The following is a 9,576-nucleotide window of genomic DNA, read 5'->3' on the forward strand; positions in this document are numbered from 1 at the left end:
TTTGACTCTGTAAACTTTGGTGAGCTAGGTGAAGATAACATTGGTATTGGTATCGAAACATCCTATGCAGATGAGGCTACTATTTTTGCAGAAGCTAGTGTATGCAGCATTAATCTAGTTTGTTGGCCTATCAAGAGAGTGACAACTATGGATGGAAAAGAATTGTTATGCTATGAGGATCTACATGCTATGCATGCGTTACAAGATACATGCATTGAATCATCTTATTTGGTAGAGCCTATTTCAAAAAAGCGGAAATATTGCTTTGTAAATAGGAAGCCAAAAATGTCAGTGAAAGCTTCCAAGAGATCCAATCAAGCATCTCTAGCATCTGTCCAGCTTGTTTCAACCATAGATTGTTGTTCCAAAAGGTGTTGTCAATATGCCAATCGAGATAAGGTCATGGCTATGCGCAATGAATTTTGGGGACAGAGTTTGCAAAATAGAACAAACTATGTGTATGATACAATGTTGACTGCATGGTGTGAGAACAAAACAACTACAAAGACATGCTATGTGTTTTCTTTTAATGGAAGTGAGGTTTGCAGTAGAGCTTGGTACAAAATTCATGGCATTCCCAAAACTTCATTTTATCGTTACCGTGAACATTTTGAGAATGGGGTTAGACGCTCAGTGCATGGTAATGATGGTGTCATGAGAAAAGGAAGAGACCATACAGAAATGGGAAGGGCATTGATGCGCTCGTTTGTTGATGAAATCTCGGAGAGAATGCCACATAAGAGTAGAACCATGGAAGATGGTACTAGGGAAACTTTGCTTGCAATACCAAACACGTACAAGCAAGTAGACATTTTACATGATGTCAATAAAACACTTGACAGTATGAGTCTCAAGCCAATGTCTAGCACGACATTCAATAGGATTTGGAATACAGAGTTTGCTAATGTGACATTGTCAAAAACAAGTGAGTTCTCCAAATGTGTTGTGTGTAGTCGGATAAAGTCTCAACTAGAGTCAACAAAGGATGACGAGATGATTGCACATTTGAAGGATGAACGTCGAATTCACATGTTGCAACAACAAAGTTGTAGGAATGTGTACTACACCTGGCGTAAGTTCTCCCAGTTGCAAAAGGATAAGTATTTATGCATTATACATGATAAAATGGATCAAAAAAAGACAGCAATACCTAGGTTGCGTGTGAACTCAAAAGATTATGCAAATGCATATCAATTGCAAGTATCATTAACAGGTATGATAACACATTGACATGGTCATGGAATGTATGGTCACTTCTCACTTAATGGTCTATGGCCTTCAGATCCCAATGCTACAATTGGTTCCCTTGCATTATGCTTACAGAATCTAGAAAGAACAAAAAACCATGGACAAGGAGATTTATGCCATGACGGTATGCCACGCAGCAATGTAACATTATTCAATGCATTGAACTCAAGGAGAGCTCTAGACCTCCAAAACAAAATGAAGCAAGAGCGTGAGAGGAATGCATCAACAATGACACCACCGTTGGCCATCCAGGGATGTAATGAAGATATTGTACACATACAATCAAATTCCTCTCAATGTGTTGTGGATACCATATCCACTCATGTATTTCAAAAATTGCCTGAGAATCTTTTGTTATAGCTAGATAATTGTGCAGGAGAGAATAAAAATCGATATTTGTTTGCATACTTATCGTTGTTAGTAGCAAAAGAAGTTTTCAAAACCGTGCATTTGGGATTCTTAATGGTGGGTCATACACATGAGGACATAGATGCAATGTTTAGTAGGTTCTCAGAAAGATTGCAAACAGGAATGACATTCACTTTTCCACATCTGATGGAACATTTTCAAAAATGTGAAAGCTCAACTCCAGCACCATTTTTGATGACACAAGTTCGTGACTTTAAATCCTTTGTGCAAGGGTACATGTGTGATGGACAAGATGCTCTAGTCGGACACTCTAAGCCACTTCAATTTCGTTTCTATATGCAAGGTGAAGTCCCAGTAATGCAGTACAAAATTCATCCCAAATCACCCGATTGGATGCCAAAGGAGTCGGGAATTGAGTTGTGGAAAAAAGATGACTAGAGAAAACCAAAATTACCAACAGGCTGTCCAGATGTGGTACCTATAGCAGACTATGTGAGAGATAGTCCGCTTGTTATTCAAGGGATTAAGTCATATCTTGAATTTTGGAAAAGATGTTCTCTATTAAAGGGAAAGGACCATGACTCCACAAAATACATGGAGCCTGTTATCACATATTGGCAAAACATAATCAATGAGCTTGAACAACCAACTAATAAACACATTGGTGAATATACAACATTTTGGCCAAAGACTATAGGGAGTCATAGAATGCAAGAGATAGAGGAAGACAGAGATGAGTTTCAAGGATATGAAGAATTGAATGATCACTATGTTGGTCCTCAAAGTGCAAGGCCACAAGAGGCCTTTAGGCCTCAAATTGATGTAAGAAAAGGGGATCTTGTTCTTGTGAGACCCGCAGATCCTGAATATCCGATATGGCTAGGAGTGGCAGAGTCAAACGTTGATGTAGACAAATCATCTCCTAACTACAAGAAAGTTTTGATTCAGTATTGGGCACCTAAACATCGAAAACAAAATCCCACAATACAAGAACAATATGAGGATTGTTGGAAAAAGAGTTGGTGCTGCAATCTTGCTGACCCAAAGCGCTGGGAGTGTGTTGATACAATTGTATGGTCATGGACTCCAAGGGGTGGAAGAATTGCGGAAACAATCAAGATCCCATCAAATGTCATGGAGAAGGCACAGGCTAGCTTAATAGGAGAAATTGAATAGCATTTTATATCTTGCTCATTGTTTTATTTCCCCAGCTTATGTATGATTTTATGAAGTATTTTTAAACACCCACATCAAAATAAAAATTCTAAAATGTGTTTCTCAACACCACCATTTTCTTGGGAATCTATCTCTTTTATGAAGTGTTTTGAAACACCCACATAAAAATAAAAATTTTAAAAGGTGTTTCTCAACACCACCATTTTCTTGAGAATCTATCTCTTTTATCAAGTGTTTTGAAACACCCACATAAAAATAAAAAATTTAAAAGGTGTTTCTCAACACCACCATTTTCTTGAGAATCTATCTCTTTGTCACATTCCCAAATTAAATGAAATTTTTCCAAATTTAATGGGAAATAAGAATCCATAGGCGTTGAAATTAGTCCCAAAGTTCAGGGATTTTCCCATTTCATCTAAAATGGTGTTAGGAATGCTTGTACTTGGTGGTCCACGCTTCTTTTCAACAAGACTGCGCCAGTTAAATGGCTGAAATTTAAGAAGCTTTTTATTTCTTCTTGGTTAACGCAAGAATATGAATGAGATGTACGAGCTGCTTGGAACCATCTTTGGATGACCAAGAAAGATACAATCAATGCTTATTGTGAAAGATTCTGAAGCTCTTTTCTATCCGCCTCTTCATTCAAGAAGATCTCGTTCAGAGAACAGATTGAGCGGTTTACCTTGGGTCTACCTACAGAGATCCGAGATCACTGGTTAGAACACAAGTCAGCTTCTATTCAGGAGTTGATGAGTCATGCGAAGCGGGGCTTTGCCATTCACTCTTGTAGTCTTACCTACCCCACAGATGAGGCCATGACACAACGAGCCGAACAGACTTCTGGGAATGAAAGTAGAAGGAAAAAGAGCAACCCAGAGAAGAAGGATGCACGACCAAAGCTTACTCCTCAGGAGAAAGCTCGCTTCATCAGGGAGGGGAAGTGCTTTGGATGCGGGGAACATGGACATATCTCCGCGAAGTGCCCTAAACAGGCGCTAAAAGAATAGAATGATAAGAACAACGACAGGCCTGAGAGTTCGAGAGCAGCTGAGGAACGTGGCAGAAAAGGCAGATAGAAAAGCAGAACTATGGCGTGGGATCTGCACCGAATCTAATGAATGAAAGTACAAACTTTGCCGCTTTTTGGGGCAAAGTGAAGGATCAGGAATCTCTTTTGAAGGAGCCAAGGCCAACTTCTTTTCACTTGGAATTGGTGGCTCGATTTGGAATTACGCCCGACAGACTGACGCCACAGGCGGAGGTAGTTTGACTGGCACCCGGAAGGGATGTTGCCATTACACCGAGCATTGGCAAAATTCGTTTGCAATGACAGGGGTGTTCAGGGCACCGATTGACATTCTACTCAAGATCCCTTGGTACCACAAGAACTACGCCGTGGTTGACTACTGGGCCGAGAAAGCGACTTTGATAAATGAAGGTCTTAGAGATTGTACTTGATGAACTTCAATTTCTTACTCATTATTTTGGGAGAGAACTGAACGATGGATAAAGGTTGAATATGTTTTGACCTGATCTAAAGAACGCAAAGATTTTTCTCCACACTCATGCCGATTGCTTTTCAGAGGGCCTGAAGATCATACCATTGATCTGATACCTGGAAGCATGTCACCGAACCGGCCACCCTACCGTGTGAGCCGAGCACAGAATGAAGAGATTATGAACCAAGTGTGAGACCTCTTGAAAAAGGGTCTTGTCTTGCCTAGTACTTCACCGTATTGCTCTCCAGTGTTGTTGGTTTTGAAGAAAGACGGATCTTGGAGAATGTGCATCGATTATAGCACTCTCAACGAAATCACCATCAAGAACAGATTTCGGATTCCTAAGATCAATGATATACTCGACAGGTTACAGGGATCCTCATGCTTTAGCAGGATTGACTTGAAGAGTGGATATCATCAGATCAGGATAGCGCCGAGAGATGTCTACATCAGATCATCAGGATAGCGCCGAGAGATGATATACTCGACAGGTTACAGGGATCCTTGTGCTTTAGCAGGATTGACTTGAAGAGTGGATATCATCAGATCAGGATAGCGCCGAGAGATGTCTACAAGACAGCTTTTCGGACGACTTTTGGGTTATTTGAGTTTTTGGTGATGCCTTTTGGCTTAACCAATGCTTGCGACATTTAACAGGATGATGGACATAATTTTTCAAGAGTACAGGCTATTTGTTGGAAATTTCTTTGACGACATCATTGTTTTCTCCAAGAATGAGGCAGAACACAGAGATCATCTGATTCAAGTCTTTCAGGCATTACGAGATCACACCTTAGTGATTAATGCAAAGAAAAGTGAATTTTTTCCTACCAGAGATACACTTTTTGGGACACATTGTGTCAACAAAGACTATTCGTGATTGGCCCGATTTGAGGAATGTCCATGAAGTTAGAAGCTTCTTGGGATTGTGTTCGTGCTATAGGCGGTTCATACAAAAGTTTGCAGAGGTTGCTTCCCCTTTGCATATCTTGACACAGAAAGGAGTACCTTTCTCGTGGGGATCCACACAGGTGACCGCCTTTCAGACCTTGAAAGAGAAATTGACTACAAGATCTGTTTTGACATTGTCAAACTTGCAAAAGTCATTTGAAGTATATTGTGATGCTTGTGGTCGTAGTCTGGGTGCGGTCTTGATGCAAGAAGGCCATGTCATTGCTTACGAGAGCCGATTGTTCTCTAGGCCGGAGATGACAACACAGATTTATGAGAAAGAGCTTTTGTTGTTTATCCATACTCTTACTCAGTGGCGGCGTTACCTACTCGGAGCGGATTTTACTGTCTTTACAGACCATCAGAGTTTGCACTACTTCTTGTCACAGAAGCAGCTTTCGGAAAAGCAGATGCGGTGGGCGAACATCTTGTCATAGTTTCACTTCCAGATTGTCCATGTGCAGGGACAGAAGAATGTGGTGGCAGATGCTTTGTCTCGGAAGCCTTTGGTTCTGGCTATTTCTGTGATACATCATAGGAGCTTCAAGGATATGGTCGATCGGTATGCCACAGATACAGATTTTGCAGATATTTTCACACGGATACGGGATGGGGAGACAGTAGCTGGATACTCCCTTCGGGAAGGCTACATGATGAAAATGACTATGTTGTGCGTTACACAACCGTTGAGGAAAAAGGTTATGATTGAATGCCACTGTCCACCTTTTACAGGTCACCGCAGCATTTCTACCACCATGAAAGGGGTAGAGAGATACTTCTTTTGGCCGTGACTCAAAAAGGACGTGGAAGAGTTGTGCGTAGTATGCCAGAAGTTCAAGTTTGACAGGCATAAGGCATAGGGATTGTTACACCCTTTACCCATACCAAACCGCCCCTTGGAAAGTATTGAAACAGATTTCATTTTTGATCTCCCAAGAACACAGAATGATCACAATGATTTTTCGATTACATGGCACGTCTGAGACGATTGTCTCCGACAGAGACCCAGATTTATGAGTTTGTTTTGGAAGGCAATTTGGGAGAACATTGGCATGCGGTTGAAGTTCTCGTCAGCGTTCCACTTGCAGACTGACGGGAAATCTGAGATTGTCAATTCAGTGGTTTTAGATTTATTGAAGTCTTGTATCTCGGATCAGAAGACTCAATGGGAAAAGAACTTACCTTTGGTGGAATTTGCCTACAATAACACGATACACTCTTCGACGGGGAAGACGCCATGTGAGATTGTTGAAAGTCCTGCGAAGGTTCCATCCTTCCTGAGCACAAAAGATTAGATATTGGAAGCAGATGAATATTCGCGAGATTTGGATATGTCTTTTGCTAAGGTTCGCGAGACTTTGCAAGAGTCTCAAGAACAACAGAAAAAGGCAGCGGATCACCATCGTCGCGACTTGAAATTGAAGGAGGATGATTGGGTGCTCTTACGTTTTGAGAAGGCACGCCTACGAAAGAAAAAGGGAAAGGAGAGGCTTTTCCCAAAGCTTAGTATGCGATACTACGGACCTTTCCAGATCACTAACAAGATAAACGATGTCTCCTTCCGATTGAAACTACCAGATACTTGGAGGATTCACAATGCATTGCATGTGAGTCTCTTGAAACCTGTTAAGGGTGATGTGCCTGATGATGGGGAGCTTGATGAGCAAACCGAGGTGGAAGAAAACGAGGAGATCCTTGTTCATGAACAGATTTTGGCACATAACGATACGAAGAAAGGTAAAGTCCGAAGGCGGTTCTTGGTTAAGTGCAAGAAATTTCCTGCATTTGATGCGAAGTGGATGGAGGAGGAGGACCTAGCAGATACTCCTCGGATTGTGAAACTTTACCTCGATGTTTTGGTTTAGCATAGTCTACTCCAAACGGAACCCAGAATTCAGCTTGGCCGGAGATCTGGTGCAGTGGGATGCACAAGGGGGGAGTCACTCCGCTCCCTTGTGACAACAGATGCCTCGATTTTGATACTAAAGTCACTGATGTCTCTTTGAGCTTCAGGGATACTGGGAGCTGGCAGTATTTTGCTGGATGACTTTATGAAATGGAATTCTTGATAATGATACTGATTTGTTCTTGACTTCTTGTGAGTACAGGAACTGATAGACGAAATGACTGCAACATTTCGGTCTGATTGATCTCGAATAGACATGGTTGCAATAGGGGTTAGTCAATCGGACATCGTTGAGGTCCCGATTGGACCTAGATGTGATTGCTAGCTACATTGCCGATAAATCATGGTCTAAGATCCAAATGAATGTTGAATGTCATGTGATGTCCTGTGATGTCCTGTGATGTCGTGTGATGTGACTGTCGATTTTGTACATGTGCTAGATGTGTGTTCCTAGTACGTAGGTACTAACAGTCAGTGTATGCTAAGACTGTTTATGGCTTTTGTTGGTTTTGCAGGCGTAATCGTGGTTGATTACAATGATTTCAAGAGGGGGGTATGTCACAAAGTGATGATGTGGCTACGGACAACAGAAGCCCTAATTTCTACCAGAAACCCTAAAGTTCTTACAAACCCTAATTTTTGCCAACAACCCTAATTTCCAAAAATCGCGGAGGCTTTAAAAATAAATAAAATTTTTTTAATGATGAGCGACGCGAATCTTGCTTTTTCTCCATGCAAACCCTAATTTTTGCCAAAAACCCTAATTTCTGGAAATCGCGGAGGTTTTTATTTTTTTTAAAATTTTTAATTTTTAATTAATAATGAGCGATGCGAATCTTGCTTTTTCTCGATGCCATGAGAAAGAGAGAGAACTTGATTTTTTTTATAAAAAGAAGAGAGTCTCTAAGAGAGAGAGAGAGAACTGATGCTTTTTATTTTTAAAAGCTTTTGGGGCTCTGCTTTTGGGCATCCCTTGTAACCTTTAAATTAGTGGTGAGGGCCTCACTTCTCAGGGCATCTGGACGCAGAGTCTGAGAGTGAATCCCGATCCACTCTCTTGTACTTTGAACTGATTAATATAAAAAGAAATACCGAAAGGGGTGCCAGTCTTTGGGGCCAATATCTCTAGGCATGGAACTCCGCCAGGCCAATGCAAATCTATTGTGATCTGTGAATTGTTTTGAAATGGTTATTTGGTGCTGTCGCGGTTGATTCTTGACTTGGAGTGTCCAAGTTTGTTACAGTCTCTTTGCACCACCACTGTTGAAGACAAATCATTTGTGATTGAGCTGACTCTAGTTCCTTGCTGAGAGGGTGCCTCAATGGTTGGAAACTCGAGTAGAGGTATGTTCTCCTCCATGGCAGGTAGGAGAGAAGGATTCGATGGCACAGAGCCATCAAGACTAAGAGGCAATGAATGTTCAAGTGGCGGAATGCTCGGTAGGAACACCGGCATGGATCTGGGTGGAGCCGTTGCAGGCATGCCTACCCTTCTATTGTAATCTGTAGGGTTTGGCCGCATGCAGTGGAGCCTTGAAGGATGAGGCAGCTGTAAATTGACATGATCGTGTATAATGTAGTCGTCGGCTTGCAGAAGTTGATGGAATCCATCGTGTGGTGGAGGAGAGTGGACCGGCTCCGTAGGCAAAATTTGTGGCTGAATTGGAGGAGGTGGTTGGTGCCGTTGGATGAAACGTGGAGGCCGATATGTTGTGAATGCACTCAAAAGTGGACAACTTGGTCACAATTGAGAGCATTGCTGCTCCATTCTTTATCTCTGCTAGCATCACAATAAGCACCATTAGGTAAAAGGCGAGAAAGGTTTTCCAACTTTAACACACCAAGCAGTGAGCTCATAGGCAAAGTGCATAAGGTACCAATCTGGTATGCACCTTCCTTACCATGACAGAGAGAGCGAGAGTGAGTGAGAGAGAGAGCATAGGGAGACAATACCTTAGTGTGCAGGCGTCCCCAGTTGGTAGCTTGCTTAGCGCCTTGGAAAAACGGGCAGGGCCGGGCATTTTTCGTGGCCTTTAAGTACTTTCTTAAGAGGCAGATCCCGAGGCTGTAGGTGTGCAATGCCCGTGCATGGTGAAGGTGGGGGTCGTTGGGTAGATGGTGGAACAAATCTGGTCGAATACAGCACGACCTAAATATTCTGGGTATCTACCGCCAGTAGTTTTTGCAAGAGGACAAGTGGAGTTTGCAAGCAGGGTTGTTGCATACACTCGCCTGTGATGGCGCTCGGGAGGTGGTGAAACCAAAAAGTACCTGCAATACCTATAAACGCAACGGTTAACTACGTGGGTTGCCCCTACTTTGACGAAAAAAAGACGTAGTGGCTGCAACTTTCATGCCACCTCAAATTTAGGACCCGCAGCAGCTTTCAAATTCATTCATGTGCGCACCTTTTGATGAGTGCTCGAA

At 42.1% G+C, this 9,576-nt stretch overlaps 1 pseudogene; it reads right to left on the reverse strand.

Moving 5' to 3' along the window:
- The window catches only part of LOC147447659 (uncharacterized), a 48,281-nt pseudogene extending 39,111 nt beyond the window's left edge, over positions 1-9,170 (reverse strand).
- Between the last annotated feature and the right edge of the window lie 406 nt (positions 9,171-9,576).

The sequence above is a fragment of the Adiantum capillus-veneris genome, chromosome 11, assembly GCF_014529385.1.
Source record: "Adiantum capillus-veneris isolate H3 chromosome 11, ASM1452938v2, whole genome shotgun sequence".
In the NCBI taxonomy this organism is placed as follows: domain Eukaryota; kingdom Viridiplantae; phylum Streptophyta; class Polypodiopsida; order Polypodiales; family Pteridaceae; genus Adiantum; species Adiantum capillus-veneris.